Below are 15,360 nucleotides of genomic sequence, written 5' to 3' on the forward strand. Positions count from 1 at the left end.
TTTCCTCGTTCAACATTTGCAGATAATTTCAAAAAACAAGACATTCTATCGTATCCTTGGTTGCATTGAACGAATCTTCATAAGTAAGAAAATCTCCAAGTAGTTCCTCTTCTGTACGCCAAGGCTTAAAGAGTTGCAAAAGAGATAAGTAATAAAATTCCCTTTTGTCTGGAGAATCACAACTCAATTTTCGATGATTAATCAAATGGCCTTTTCTTTGTTTCACCAGACATCCTTCACATCCAATTACAGCATATACACCTTTATTGATGCCTTCTGTGACGTTCTTTTTAAAAATATAGGTTTGCAGAACTTCATAAAGACAAACGTTCTCAAGATGAGTACTTCTATTTGAATAGTATGTATCCAACATGTTTGTCTTCAAAATATCTGTACTGTCTGGTTCTTTCTCTGCCAAATACTCTATTTCTTGTACAGATTTCAAAACTTGGTTTCGTGTTGCAGCAAGACCTAGACTCACCCAAATGATGGTTCTAGATTTGGCATATAGACTTGCTGATGACAACCGATCAGAACATTCATATGCTCCAATTTCTCGATGCGACAACATCATCAGACTGTAACTGTATAATTTCTTGCTTAGACTCTTTTCATGTGTAATTTCCTCCCACATTTCCTTCAGTTCCGTCTTTTCTGATTTTGTGATGTAAGACGTCACATATCGAGCTACAGCAATAGAGTTGTCAGACACATATTGAATATCCATGTTAGCATTCCACATGTAGTCATTTATGAATTTGGATTCCTCATTTCTTATTAGGTTGTATGTATTTTTGGGTGATTTTCTTGTCACAGTATGTCGCAGAGAAGACATAAAATTGTTGACTCTTCCTTTCGATGTTACAGGACGTGGAAATGCAAAATTACATTTCGTGTAGAACTTGTCCTTGGATTTGTATTTTCAACAACAGTATTTCCCACAACAATGGCTTTGAAATCGTAAAACTTGATGTCTTAAATTGTTTTCTTCTGTACTTTTCAGAACAGCACATGTAGCATACTGTTCAATGAAACTCATCACTTTCTCATCTGAATCTGTTCCAAATTTTGGTGCTTCTTTAAACCATAGCAGCATATGTATATGAGGAGCACCTCCTGCTTGATACTCCTTTCTCCAAAAGAAATCCAACACCTCTCCAAGTGGAGGATTTTCTTTGTTTGTAATAAAAGACATCATAGCTTCAAACCTATGATTGAAATACCTGCATACATTAACTGGATCCAAAGAGCACAGTTCTCCAGGTGTCTTGTATTCAATATTTTCAATGTTTTTATTTGCCTCTCGTAGAAATTCAAGTAAGTCTTCCCAAGCATACTCAGCACAGCTAAGAGTGAGGAACCATGTAGGAGTTCCTAAGTTTCTTAGCATACATTTCAATTCCCCATGACGACGGTACCAATACTCGTTAGTACCACGCTGACATGCCATGAGATTAATTAGCTGAGATTCCAAGACACTGTCTTGCAGTTTCACTTTATCCATAAAATCCCTTGCCGAAACATTTTGTAGATGTGTTCCACTTTTCAGTATATGGTTTACTGCATAGGAAAGTCCAGACTAGTCACTCTCAAACAGTAGATGGAACAAATATGGAATGCATTGACGAAACCTTGGATCTTCTGCATATAATCTTGAAGTCCGGTATTCAGATGCAGGAATTTGAACAGGTCGGTTGTCATATCGTCCACCTTCACCTGTTGGAAATAACTGTGGAAAACAACGAGCTTCCAAACTTTCTTCCCATACACTAATGGGACTTCCTTCGGCTTTTTTCATCTGAAACAAGACAATAGCATTCCCCATTACTTCTTTGGAATGCAATGGATGAACACTATAATGTTCATAAATTTCTTCACTTCTAGAGACATCAACTTTTTCTATTTGCCCAGCAGAGACATCAGTGTCGTCTTGTACAGTTGTTTCCTCTTCTTCCACATACACATTTTTATAGTACTGATTATTTTTTATCAGATACAACGTTGCCTTCTTGACTTTCCTAACATCCACTAATTCTTGCCAGAGTTTCTTACTCTTTGTTGTAACACCATTAACTAGAATAACCAGAGGTTCCTCTTCTACTTTTTCGACACCAATTTGATCAATATTTTTCTTAAAATCTAGAGGCAAATAAACAACTCTTCCCTTTAATCCTCTCTGTAAATCAGAAGGAGGCAATTTCCCTATCTTAGGCTCCATGCGAACAATAGCCTGAAAAGGATGCACATATTGAATCAGAATAGACCCATAGGTATTTAAATCCATCAATTCAGAAGGAATGTCTACCAACTCCAGATTATTATGAACAGCTCTAGCAGGCATTCTGTTTTCATTTAATTTATTATAGCAATATTTACAAATACGTTGATCAGAGCCCAAATCAAAACAATTTTCAACCAACAAATAAGTTGCAAAATCCTTCCACTCATTATTATTTATCTTTTTGCTTTTTACATATAAATCAACTAATCTAGTCTGATGCTTATAATGAGTTCGTCGACAACACACACAAGAAAAATTAGGCCTTTCACTTGAATTGACCTTAAACTTTGTAATATCATTTTCAAATTTTTCTGTACTTAAAATCTCTACATTCTCTTCTACATTACCTTCTCTTACTGTTTCAATTTCTGCACTGACCTCTTTTTCACCAAAGTAACAAAACTCAATTTCATCACAAATGTTTTTGACATCTAATTCAGTTCCATGCAAAAGAGCACTGTTTAACTGTTTTAGTTTAAGTGCTGGACTTTTTGCATATTACAACCTTCTCACTAATTTCCTCACTTTATTATGATGCACTGCTAATATCCTAAAATGGTGAAAAACACTCTGACATACTTTTCTTGAAAGACAAGCCAGTGAATGCCCTTGCAAACCTGTTTTTTCTCTCACTCTACAAGGATCTAACTCTTGTAAAATTTTCATTTTTTGTTTCACACTTTTCTTAGTATATGTCCGTAAGAAAGTGCGAAACAAATCAATTGAATCCTGTCGCACACTACAAATACTACTACAATTCCATGTATACACTGGAGCCTTAGGACATCTCCCTAAAACTTCATCAGCTAACACCTCTTCTGTATTTCTAGGCACAAGCTCTTCTTTTTCAACCGGACAACCGTCCTTCACCTCATATGTTCGACCACTGGTGTCAACTGCATGCACCAAATCATTATCCTGAAAGTAACTTTCTTCATTAAAAAATGGCTCACAACTTGAACTTTGCGTCCATTCTCTAGAAAAAACATCACAGAAATTAGTCCGATTAATTACTCTCCTCCACTTACATTTTGATTTGAACACATTGATTACCTTATCAAGTGTACGAATTCTATTCATTACTAAATGAAGCAATTTATTTTTCACTTTAAATGCTTCATCCACAATCTTAACTATGTTTGTTTTTTTTCTTGTAAAAAGCGGTCTTTTTTTGATACGTCTTTAAATTTTGTAATAAATTTGATACTATTCTGTTATAAAACATTCATCTACGAATTTCAATAAATTGGTTGCTCCTTCTTTTGTTATAGTAAATATCATCTCCATGTACAGGTCTAACATTTTTAGAAGGACATCCTGTCTTCTTGCTAATTACAGGTGTTTCATTCTTGTTTGCAAAAAAACGTTTTTTTTACATTTCAATAAGTTCCTGAGAAAATTTTTAGTTTGCTTACCAGGAGCATTTTTTTTTCTCTGAATATTTTCTTTTGGATGGTTCTTGATTTTCTTTTTCCTTAGACCTTAATTTTCTTTTATAAACTTTTTCACGTCTTTCTTTCGAAGGCATTTTTTTCTTTGTTTGTATAGATGATTATAATCTGTGGTAAACAAACAATAACATATTATAGACCCCTACAAACATATTACATAGCAATTACAATAAGTAAACAATATAAACACTAGTATATAACAAAAGGCTGTATTACATTACATGTGCTTTGCTTTTGTCAAAAATGATTTACTAATTAATGTTATGTCTTGCTTATATATAGGTGGCCTGTTTTTGGCCTGTAGAGACAGTGAAATAATATTAGCAGAGACACACATACTGCTTGCAGAGACAGAGTTGGTAGATTACATGTAATATTGTAGACATGTGCCTAAGATCACACTGATGGGTGAATTAAGCTTCACTCACAGTGTGATCTTAGGGAGATTAGCAGGATGTTACATGTAATGAGAAATTAATGTTATGTGTTGCTTATATATAGGTGGCCTGTTTTTGGTCTGTAGAGACAGTGAAATAATATGAGCAGAGACACACGTACTGTTGGCAGAGACAGACATGGTACATTATATCTAACATTCTGATCATGTGCCTAAGATCACACTGTGAGTGAAGCTTGATTCACCCATCAGTGTGATCTTAGGCAGAGACACACATACTATTTGCAGAGACAGACATGGTTCATTATATGTAACATTCTGATCATGTGCCTAAGATCACACTGTGACTGAAGCTTGATTCACCCATCACTGTGATCTTAGGCAGAGTCACACATACTGTTGGCAGGGAATGACATGGTACATTATATCTAACATTCTGATCATGTGCCTAAGATCACACTGTGACTGGAGCTTGATTCACCCATCACTGTGATCTTAGGCAGAGTCACACATACTGTTGGCAGAGACAGATATGGTTCATTATATCTAACATTCTGATCATGTGCCTAAGATCACACTGTGACTGAAGCTTGATTCACCCATCACTGTGATCTTAGGCAGAGTCATTCATACTGTTGGCAGAGACAGACATGGTACATTATATCTAAAATTCTGATCATGTGCCTAAGATCACACTGTGACTGAAGCTTGATTCACCCATCAGTGTGATCTTAGACAGAGTCACACATACTGTTGGCAGAGACAGACATGATACATTATATCGAACATTCTGATCATGTGCCTAAGATCACACTGTGACTGAAGCTTGATTCACCCATCACTGTGATCTTAGGCAGAGTCACACATACTGTTGGCAGAGGCAGACACGGTACATTATATCTAACATTCTGATCATGTGCCTGTGATCACACTGTGACTGAAGCTTGATTCACCCATCACTGTGATCTTAGGCAGAGTCACACATACTGTTGGCAGAGACAGACACGGTACATTATATGTAACATTCTGATCATGTGCCTAAGATCACACTGTGACTGAAGCTTGATTCACCCATCACTGTGTTCTTAGGCAGAGTCACACATACTGTTGGCAGAGACAGACATGGTACATTATATGTAACATTCTGATCATGTGCCTAGGATCACACTGTGACTGAAGCTTTATTCACCCATCACTGTGATCTTAGGCATAGTCACACATACCGTTGGCAGAGACAGACATGGTACATATATCTAACATTCTGATCATGTGCCTAAGATCACACTGTGACTGAAGCTTGAATCACCCATCACTGTGATCTTAGGCAGAGTCACACATACTGTTGGCAGAGACAGACACGGTACATTATATCTAACATTCTGATCATGTGCCTAAGATCACACTGTGACTGAAGCTTGATTCGACATCTACAGGGCAAGGGGGGTGAGTGCAGCCCTTTATGGGTCTGAATTATGGGGTGTCCAGAACGTAGACCTTTTAACCAGATCGGAAAATAAATTTCACAAAGACCTCATGGGCCTACCGCATAGTACACCTGCTCTCCCAATTTTTCTAGATACAGGTACTCGCCCGATAATTGATCAGGCGAGGTTGCGCCCCCTCCTCCTCTGGACACGAATTTGGAGGGTACCAGAATTGTCTAGCTATGCTGAAGGCTTAAGGGAACTGCTTTTAACACCTGGTTGGTACAAAATCCGCTGGCTAAAGGAAGTTAAGTGCCTCTTTACTGAACTGGGCCTCGAGGATGCATGGGCTAATAGAACTGCCCCGCCAAAGCAGACCCTAAAGAAGCTTTATTGGTCATGGGTGACGGACAGCAGAAATTGCAACTCTAACTTTTGCAGAACCACTGTTGAATTTCTGATGATTAAGGAGGTCCCCTACTGTGAACCATATTTGGATTTGATTTCTAAATCTTGGGATAGGGCACTATATTTTAAATTTAGGGTGGGGCTACTGCCAGTGGGGAAATTGACTGCCAGCTGGAAGGCATTTTCGCAATCAACACCATTTTGCCCCTTCTGTGCCAACAGGCCCGAGACAGTTCCCCACCTTTTTTTTGAGTGCCCAGCCTACATAGTCCCGCGCCGCATCTGGTTGAAGCCTCTGTGTAGGAGCCTTGGCATTATATCCCATCTTGAGGCCCTACGTATCCTAAGATCTGACCCCTGCCCCCTGTTTGCTTGTTGCCTTGCCAAATTCCTTGGCTGGGCATGGCGGACTCGATCTTCCAGGCTATTGATCTTGCCCTAAAATTCTCCCCCCGATCTGTACTAATGTTTAAATCGTTTTCCTGTAAACTATGGAATGAAATGTTTTTATTATTGTAATGAGTTCTTTTATCCAAATGTTTTTATTGTATTGTAATGCTTTTTAAGATATGTGCAATATATCGAAATAAAGCTTGTTTCTACTACTACTACTATTATATCTAACATTCTGATCATGTGCCTAAGATCACACTGTACCAGAGTCACACATACTGTTGGCAGAGACAGACACAGCACATTATATCTAACATTCTGATCATGTGCCTAAGATCACACTGTAACTGAAGCTTGATTCACCCATCACTGTGATCTTAGACAGAGTCACACATAATGTTGGCAGAGACAGACGTGGTACATTATATCTAACATTCTGATCATGTGCCTAAGATCACACTGTGACTGAAGCTTGATTCACCCATCACTGGGTTCTTAGGCAGAGTCACACATACTGTTGGCAGAGACAGGCACGGTACATTATATGTAACATTCTGATCATGTGCCTAAGATCACACTGTGACTGTAGCTTGATTCACCCATCACTGTGATCTTAGGCAGAGTCACACATACTGTTGGAAGAGACAGACACGGTACATTATATATAACATTCTGATCATGTGCCTAAGATCACACTGTGACTGAAGCTTCATTCACCCATCACTGTGATCTTAGGCAGAGTCACACATACTGTTGGCAGAGACAGACATGGTACATTATATCTAACACTCTGATCATGTGCCTAAGATCACACTGTGACTGAAGCTTGATTCACACATCACTGTGATCCGAAGCAGAGTCACACATACTGTTACCAGAGACAGACATGGTACATTATATGTAACATTCTGATCATGTGCCTAAGATCACACTGTGACTGAAGCTTCATTCGCCCATCACTGTGATCTTAGGCAGAGTCACACATACTGTTGGCAGAGACAGACACGGTACATTATACCTAACATTCTGATCATGTGCCTAAGATCACACTGTGACTGAAGCTTGATTCACCCGTCACTGTGATCTTAGGCTGAGACACACATACTGTTGGCAGAGACAGATATGGTACATTATATCTAACATTCTAATCATGTGCTTAAGATCACGCTGTGACTGAAGCTTGATTCACCCATTCTGTCATCTTAGGCAGAGTCACACATACTATTGGCAGAGACAGACACGGTACATTATATCTAACATTCTGATCATGTGCCTAAGATCACACTGTGACTGAAGCTTGATTCACCCATCACTGTGTTCTTAAGCAGAGTCACACATACTGTTGACAGAGACAGACACTGTACATTATATCTAACATGCTGATCTTGTGCCTAAGATCACACTGTGACTGAAGCTTGATTCACCCATCACTGTGATCTTAGGCAGAGTCACACATACTGTTGGCAGAGACAGACACAGTACATTATATACCTGGGTGTGGGCCTGGGAGATCTCCATGAAGTTGATTTCCATGCGACAGGAGGCAGTTTCCTATGGCTAATACTGTAAAGCGGAACCAGCAAAAGATGCAAGACTCTGATTTCACCCACTGGGGTTATTATGAAGAATTTTATTTGTCATTTACAGACGGACTCACATGAGTTCAATAGTTCACGCACTACGAGATCCAGAAGGCCAGGTGAGCGGCCACGCCCACATGGACTGGGACTGTTTGAATAAAATGGAGCGGGAAAATACCCATCTGTTTACAGCAAGCTACCACAGAAGAAGGGGATTTCATTCTCCGAACGCGTCTGGATTTAGCTGTGCCATTTACATATTTGAAATCGGACTTTCGCACATTTGCCTGTTTGCAAGTTTGAAGCCAAATAAAGGGATTACTTCACTGCCGGCTGGCTTCTCTCTCTTTCGGGGGCTACTTTTTTTGGATATATATATATATACACGCGACCCCAAATATGGGTCTGCGACGGGAGGCACACTTCTGGAAATAGTAATTCCAGTGGAACGATTCAGGAAATGAAAAAACAAACAACCACAAAAACTCTTTCCTACCTTGAACAGAGCACTAAGGACCACAGGTACCATCATGCCAGGCGCAGCTTAAATATCGAACATACAACAAAGCAGACCAGGTCAAGAGATGATGTGTAACTATACCAGTGACTATGAAACATTAGGATGCATATGTGCATCAGTGCTGTTAGTAGTTATTGGAAACAGAAAGTTAGACTTTTTCTAGCTTTTTTCTAACTGCTTTGTTGTATGTTCCGTATTCTGACAAAAGGGGAGGTAGCAGACAGGTCGTTAAATATTCCCCTTGACCCTCCACACACCTTTGTTTTTGCTAGCAGCTTAAATATCGTCACAGCCACTAGAGGGCCGGCAGTGACCTACTGAAACGGACAACACCTGTGGCGAATGCTTTGTTCACGAGATTGTGGCTTCCTTTGATAAAGTTCGGAGCCCGGAACAAAACGCGTCAGGACTTCAAAAACAGAATTGCGAAATAAATGCTTGTAGCAAAGGTGTGCAGTGTGCGGCTCCTTTTTCTTCCGCATTGGGGAGATATTCCTTTCATGTATATATATATATATATATATACATTCGCTGAAAAAACCATAGGTTTCACACCAGTTATAGTTAGCTGAACATTTTAATCATGCAACACCATTGAATTTTCCCATGTTATAGTTAGTTGGACTCACTATAACTCGCGCGCCCGCAATCCATTGCTGATGATGTCACATATTACATCATTCATGACATGGTCAGTGACATCACTGATGACATCACTGGTGACATCTCAAATGACATCACTGATGACATCACTGATGACATCTCAAATGACATCACTGATGATATCACTGATGACATCATCCAGTGTCTGTGTGTTTCTGTAAAGTTTAAATTTGTTTTACATATTGAAGAATGAGTGGATGTATAAGTGTCTGGATGAAGGATTTAGAAGGTGCGTGACTGACTGTATGAGTGAGTGATTAAATGTGTCTTACTGAATGCATGGGTTAGTGACTAAACTGTCTGAATGTGTGCATCATTATGTCTGTTGTTGTATAAGCTGCTGCATGTGTTGATCAGTAGCTATATGAGTGGCTATATGGGTTATTGATTGGTTGCCCAAGTATTTGTATGTGAGGCTGCGTGTGTGTGTGGGTGGCTAGGAGGTGTGTGACTCTGTGCATACATGTGTGAGCAGTTGATTCACTTGGTGTATGGGTTCAAGAGTGCATGTGAAAACAACTGTATGGGCGGTTGACTGTGTGCATGGGTGTGTTGGTGAGTGAATGGATATCTCAGTGCTACATGTCCAAGTAAGTACATATGTAAAACATAGTGCTTGGGAGAGTTGGCATATGTAAATGACTATACATGGGAGCCTGTGATTGTGTAAGTGGCTGTATGGATCAATGTGTACTTGTATCAGTGATTGTAAAAGAGAGTAAGTATGTGTTAGTATATGTTTGAATAAGTAAGGTTTAGTGTGTATAACTATGTAGATGAGGAAATGGGAGTGTGATTGATTCTTTGCATAACTGACTAGGTGTGTGAGTAACTCCGTGGATGAGTGTCAGTGTGTGAGTGTCTGTATAGGTGTATGAGTGAATATGATAGTGTTGCATTGATGAGTGACTGTATGTATGAGTGATTGTATGGGTGAATGAGTGGATGTGTGTAGACCTAGAAATCAGTGAGTGCGTATGTAGTTACTGGTATTGGTGTGTCAATAATTCCAGGAATGGTAGTTTGTTTTTAACACTGGGTGTATCAAAGGTTAGATTAGAGTGTGAGGAGGTGCATCGTATTCTCACATGGATGATGTCATCAGTGATGTCATCAGTGATGTCATTTGAGATGTCATCAGTGATGTCATCAGTGATGTCATTTGAGATGTCATCAGTGATGTCATCAGTGATGTCACTGACCATGTCATGAATGATGTAATATGTGACATCATCAGCAGTGGATTGCGGGCGTGCGAGTTATAGTGAGTCCAACTAACTATAACGTGGGAATTTCAATCGTTTTGTATGAGTAAAATGTTCAGCTAACTATAACTGGTGTGAAACCTATGGTGTTTTTTCAGTGAATTTCAAAGGTTTTTTAAATGCTAATTCCTAACTATAACGAGTGTGAAACTTATGGTTTCTTCAGTGAATTTCAAAGGTTTTTTAAATGCTAATTCCTAACTATAACGATTATGAAACCTATGGTTTTTTCAGTGAATTTCAAAGGTTTTTTAAATGCTAATTCCTAACTATAACGTTTATGAAACCTATGGTTTTTTCAGTGAATTTCATAGTTTTTTTAAAAGCTAATTCCTTTGTATATCGACTTTGTAACCTACGATTTTCCTTTTTTTTTATTAGCTGTTTTTTTTATAACTATTAATTATAATGAAGTTTTTAAAAAAAAATTATTTGTTCAATGTATTCTTTTTTTTAATCATTTTTTCCTGGTGCGCTCAGGGTGTGCGCACCGGTAAGCTTACCCATACCATTTTGTCTTGGAGCGCTCAGGGTGCGCACACCGGTAAGCTCTTCCAAGAGCGCAGCGAGAGCGCTATTTCTGCGTTAGTAAAAAAAAATTTGTATGAAAACTAAATAATAATGCAAGACATTCAGTACCATGCTTATAAAAGTAGTATTTTTGATTTTCAGAATGGAAATGATTTTGCATTTCCGTAAAGCTAGCAAAACGTCATTTAGGCGCGCCGCGTAAGCGCCCACGGAAGCGCCCACGTTCGTGCTGCGTAAGCGCCCCCGGAAGCGCTTCGGTGCGCGTAGCGTAAGCGCGTCAAGTCATGTGACCTTAAAATAACAATTTTCATTGGTTGCTAACAGTTTGTTTTACAAAGAATGAAAACCCCACCCATTTTCTTCACTTCTTCTTTCACTTTTGTGACTGAAAGACCTGTTTTTTGCTGCTCACCCTTTTTGGAATTATCATGGCTGTTAGACCCACCAGTAGCAGTGAGGAGTCAGATGGTTTTATTGATGAAGAGCCTCCTCAGCCGAAGGTGAAAGAACATTTTATTTGGAAGTTCTTTGACATACCTGAAGGATTAAAAAAGGTGAATGCTCCCAAAGTTGAATGTAAACTCTGCCATACTGTACTTTCCCGAGGAGACCCCAAAAGGAAGTACAGTTTTGGAAATTCAACGATGATTCACCACGTTCACCGCAGGCACCCCCAGAACTATGCCCAGGAGAGTGTCAGGCCCCTGGCACGAGAGGCTCCAAGGGATGGTGCCTCTACTTCAACTGGAGGAGCAACTGTATCGGTGAGGGGGCGACCAGAACAGCTGATTCCAAATATTCAGCCTGTTTTTCATGGCATCACAAACAACTGTAAAGATTGTGTTGAACTACTTTGTTATGGTGAACAAAGTATTATGAACATTGTCCGAGCAAGAGAGAACTACCGCTGCCGTCCCCATCCCTAATTTTGAATCTTGTTTTTGCTCCTGTTGAGCAGTTTGACATTTCCTGTTTTTGTTTTTGTTGAGAAAAAAACGAAAAAAGAAGAAAAAAAAAGTTATTTTTAGAACTACCTCCAATTCTCCAAAAATAGCTGTATTCTTAAAAAAATCAAAAAGAGTAACTGAAGTGGAGTGCACTGAGAGGAGAGGAAAATGAGTGAGAAAGTAAAGAAAGGGACGAGAGGGGAAGGGAAGTGAAGTAGAGAGACTGAAAGAAGGTGAGAGTGGGAGGTGAGTGAGGAGAAGGAGAGTGAACATGGGGAATGAGGATAAGTGAAGAAAATGTAGTAAAGGAACGGGGGTGTGGAAGGGTAAGAATAGAGCAGTGATGTTTAGGTAAGAGTGGAGATATAGACTGGATAAAGGCAAGTGAGTGTGAGACAAGGTGAGTAAGGGAGTGAAGAGACAGAGAAAGTGAAAGAAAAAGTGAGAGTAGAAGACTGAGGGCCTCATTTATGAGGTCATGCGTCACTTTTACGCCACCGGTGCGTCACTTTTTGTGACGCACCAGTGGTGTAAAAAATGCGCCTAGTTGAGTCTTATTTACAAAGTGACGCATCTAGGTAGATGCGTCACTTTGTAAACCCCTGCGCCACATTATACCTGCGCCAGGTATAATGTATGCAAAGGGGGCGTATTGACGCAAGGGAGGGTCGTAGAAGTGACGCAGTGAAATCTATGAGATTTCACTGTCACTTTTAGGACGCCGTAGCAAAAAAATCTTGTGCCTGCCTCACAGCATGCGTAAGACTGACGAAGGCCCTTTCACATGGGGCTTGCCCCATGTGAAAGTATGCATTGCTGGAGTTGCGTCACTTTTGTGACACACTCCAGCAATGCATCACGTTTGTGCTTACAGATACGTCAGAAATACTGACGTATCTGTAACTCCTTGCGACATGATGCGTCAAACATTAAATATGACGCATCAGGAATGTCACAAGGAGAGCGCACTGAGAAGTGACCCATAGCTGCTTTCACGCAGCGATGCGTCATTTCTCATAAATGAGGCCCTGAGTGAGGGAGGAAAGAAACATAAGTGAGGGAGTGTGGCTGTGTTATAGGGAGTGAGCGTGATAGAAGAGGAGTGACAGACTGAGGGGTCAGAGAGAATGAGGCTAACAGAGAGAGAAAGAGGGAAGGGAAGTGTAGAACTAAGAGGACAGAGGGAGTAAGAGAAGGAGTTAGTGAAGTGGAGTAAGGAGAGTAAGGGAAGAGAAAAGAGTGAAGGAGCAAAAGAAGGAAACAGACAGGAAGGAAAGTAAAGGTTAAGGTCTGAAAGAAGGTGAGTGTGGGGGTATGGCTGAGTTATAGGGAGTGAGCGTGACAGAAGAGGAGTGAGAGACTAAAGGGACGGAGAGAATGAGGCTAACAGAGAGAGAATGAGGGAAGGGGAGTGTAGAAGTAAGAGGACAGACGGAGTAAGAGAAGGAATTAGTGAGGTGGAATAAGGAGAGTAAGGGAAGGGAAAACAGTGAAGGTGTAAAGAAAGAGAAGTGAGAGGAAGGAAAGTGAAGGAAAAGGTCTGAAAGAAGGTGAGTGTGGGAGTATGGCTCAGTTATAGGGAGTGAGCGTGATAGAAAAGGAGTGAGAGACTAAGAGGAGGGAGAGAATGTGGGTAACAGAGAGAGTGAGAAAAGGGGAGTGAGTAAGCTAGAGGACAGAGGGATTGAGAGAAAGAGTTACTGAAGTGGAGTAAGGGGGTAAGAGAAGGGAAAAGAGTGAAGGAACAAAGGATGGGAAGAGAGAGGAAGGGAAGTAAAGGAGAAGGTTTCAAAGAAGGTGAGTGTGGGAGTATGGCTGAGTTATAGGGAGTGAGCGTGACAGAAGAGGAGTAAGAGACTAAAGGGACGGAGAGAATGAGGCTAACAAAGAGAGAATGAGGTAAGGGGAGTGTAGAAGTAAGAGGACAGAGGGAGTAAGAGAAGGAGTTAATGAAGTGGAGTAAGGAGAGTAAGGGAAGGGAAAACAGTAAAGGAGTGAAGGAAGGTAAGAGAGAGGAAAGAAAATAAAGCAGAAGGTCTGAAAGAAGGTGAGTGTGGGAGTATGGCTCAGTTATAGGGAGTGAGCGTGATAGAAGAGGAGTGAGAGACTAAAGGGTCGGAGAGAATGAGTAAGGGAAGGGAAAAGAGTGAAGGAGCAAAGGATGGGAAGAGAGAATAAGGGAAGTAAATGAGAAGGTTTCAAAGAAGGTGAGTGTGGGACTATGGCTGAGTTATATGGAGTTAACGTGACAGAAGAGGAGTGAGAGACTAAAGGGACGGAGAGAATGAGGCTAACAGAGAGAGAATGAGATAAGAGGAGTGTAGAAGTAAGAGGACAGAGGGAGTAAGAAAAGGAATTAGTGAAGTGGAGTGGAGTAAGGAGAGTAAGGGAAGGGAAAACAGTGAATGAGTGAAGGAAGGGAAGAGAGAGGAAAGAAAATAAAGCAGAAGGTCTGAAAGAAGGTAAGTGTGGGAGTATGGCTCAGTTATAGGGAGTGAGTGTGATAGAAGAGGAGTGAGAGACTAAGAGGACGGAGAGAATGGGGGTAACAGAGAGAGAGTGAGCGAAGGGGAGTGACTAAGTTAGAGGACAGAGGGATTAAGAGAAGGAGTTACTGAAATGGAGTAAGGGGAGTAAGGGAAGGGAAAAGAGTGAAGGAGCGAAGGATGGGAAGACAGAGGAAGGAAAGTTAAGGAAAAGGTCTGAAAGAAGGTGAGTGTAGGAGTATGGCTGAGTTATAGGGAGTGAGCGTTATAGAAATGAGTGAGAGACTAAGGGGATGGAGAGAATGAGGCTAACACAGAGAGAATGAGGGAAGGGGAGTGTAGAAGTAAGAGGACAGAAGGAGTAAGAGAAGGAGTTAATGAAGTGGAGTAAGAAACTGCACATTTTAATTGGTTGTACTTTTGAACACTTTGAAAGTCACATAACATTCACCTATCCCCCCAGTGCTCATACCCCTGTAACCATGGTAACTCCCTCCTCACCCAGCACACAGTTCAGAAGTTCATCATACTATGTTGCAAAAAAAAAGCAGCAAGGGTGTTTGACCACTCAATGTACCAGCTAATCATGTGCAATGTTTCTTGAAATGACTTTTCCTCAACCATTGAAATGACTTTTTTTCAAAAAACAAAAGCATGCACCCTAGTTTTCAGTGGAGAATGTTAAGAAAGCACCAATCATTTTTTGTTTTTCTAGTGCACTGAATCTGAACCACTTTTTTACATAACTCCTACTTTCAAACTGCCATTTCATTTCCACAACTCATCTGAATACAAGCACATCTACCTTCAAGATGCCAAAAGTCTGGTTTGTGGGTCATAGCTTTGTCCAATGGAGTCAAAAATACGCAGCTAACAGAGGTATTTACAACCTTGACTTACCAAATGTGGACATTGTATGGATTGGACAGAGAGGATTGAGAAGTCACCAATTGATACCATTGGTAAAATCCTTTATGCATCTACCACACCCTGACCTCATAATTGTGCACTGTG

The sequence above is a fragment of the Lissotriton helveticus genome, chromosome 6, assembly GCF_964261635.1.
Source record: "Lissotriton helveticus chromosome 6, aLisHel1.1, whole genome shotgun sequence".
NCBI classification, from domain to species: Eukaryota; Metazoa; Chordata; class Amphibia; order Caudata; family Salamandridae; genus Lissotriton; species Lissotriton helveticus.